This window comes from Priapulus caudatus, unplaced genomic scaffold (genome assembly GCF_000485595.1).
Source record: "Priapulus caudatus unplaced genomic scaffold, Priapulus_caudatus-5.0.1 Scaffold2842, whole genome shotgun sequence".
NCBI classification, from domain to species: domain Eukaryota; kingdom Metazoa; phylum Priapulida; class Priapulimorpha; order Priapulimorphida; family Priapulidae; genus Priapulus; species Priapulus caudatus.
In genome coordinates, this window is record NW_014579903.1 from 1,478 (window position 1) to 2,924 (window position 1,447).

A 1,447-nucleotide genomic window follows, 5' to 3' on the forward strand; every position below is an offset into this window, starting at 1 on the left:
CTTCTCTCTCTCTCTCTCTCTCTCTCTCTCTCTCTGTCTATCTATCTCTCTCTCTCTCCCTCACGGCCAAGGCGGATGTACGGTGTGCGTGTGTGTCTGTGTGTGTGTGTGTGAGTGTGTGTGTATACGCGTGCCTGTGAGAGCGTGCACCGATGAGAAGGGGTCCCGTGGTACGTGCTGTGGGTGGTACAGTGGGCCTGTAGGGAGCCATCGGCGATGCTCGGAGCAAATAGAGAGGGGAGTGTGCGGCGAGGCGCTGTGAGTACAGAAATCTCTCTCACCCCTTTCCCTCTGCCCCCTCTCTTCTCATCTCTCTCTCTCTTCTCTCTCTCTCTCTCTCGCTCTCTCTCTCTCTCCCTTTCTTTCTCGCTCTCTCTCTCTCTCTCTCTCTCTCTCTCTTCTCTCTGGTCTATCTATCATATCTCTTCTCTCTCCCTCACTCTCGTGCGGACATTTTTTTATAGTTACTCCAAAAACCTACAAATGTTCCAAACTTAGAGATAGAAAGCAATGGAGGCGCATCGAGCGTATATCTGTTCTATATTGCAATTACGCTTTCTCCATAATATAGTCAATAATATCCCAAAATATCAGAGATTCAAAGCAATCGCAGAGTTACTTCACACAAGCACTGCAATCTTGCTCACTTCACACAAGTTACGGTTTCATTTCGGTGGTGGGGCCTCCGGAAAAGAATCCCCGATCGTCGCGCCCTCTATACGCTGTTGCCGTTGCTACACAACGCGCGGCGTCACGTGATGGTGGGTACCGGAAGCGCTGCAGCACCGGTGGGCCATGCGGCGAGGGCGTCTGCGCCGTTTTGCGCTATAAACGTCCGTATAAAAACCACCGTGAGCCGCGCGCGAACGAGAGAGAGAGAGAGAGAGTTCGTAAATATTTTAACAGTCTTCCCTTTTGTTCGCTTTCACCCACGATTTGCTGCTACAACCAGTTTTTAATTTTCGGTGTTATACCCTGCCTCTGCCACGCGTCGACGAGCGGCTGGCCCGGCGGCGGCAGGCGGGCGCCGGCGATCCAGGGGGACTGCTATCCACTCTAACATAGCAGCGAATACAGTTCTGACTATTTTAGCGTTTTTGTGCATTATCCTCAAAAAATTTAAAAATCTAAACGGTTAACAAATTTGTTAACTATTTAGGAAAATTTATTCGGTAACGCGCTAATGATGATTATAGAAGCAGGCTTCGTGTTAATTAATTAGTTAATAAAACGAGTGATTAGTCGACTCGTTGATGCGAATCAATAGTTCAGTAAAGTGTTATGGTATGAACATGGAGGAAGGGTGAGGGTTAGTGTGGGGGATGAGGGGGCAGGAGAACAGGAGAACACGAGGCGCGAGAGAGAGAGAGGGCGAGAGAGGAGAACAGGAGCACACGAGGCGCACGAGAGAGAGAGAGAGAGAGAGAGAGAGAGAGAGAGAGAGAGA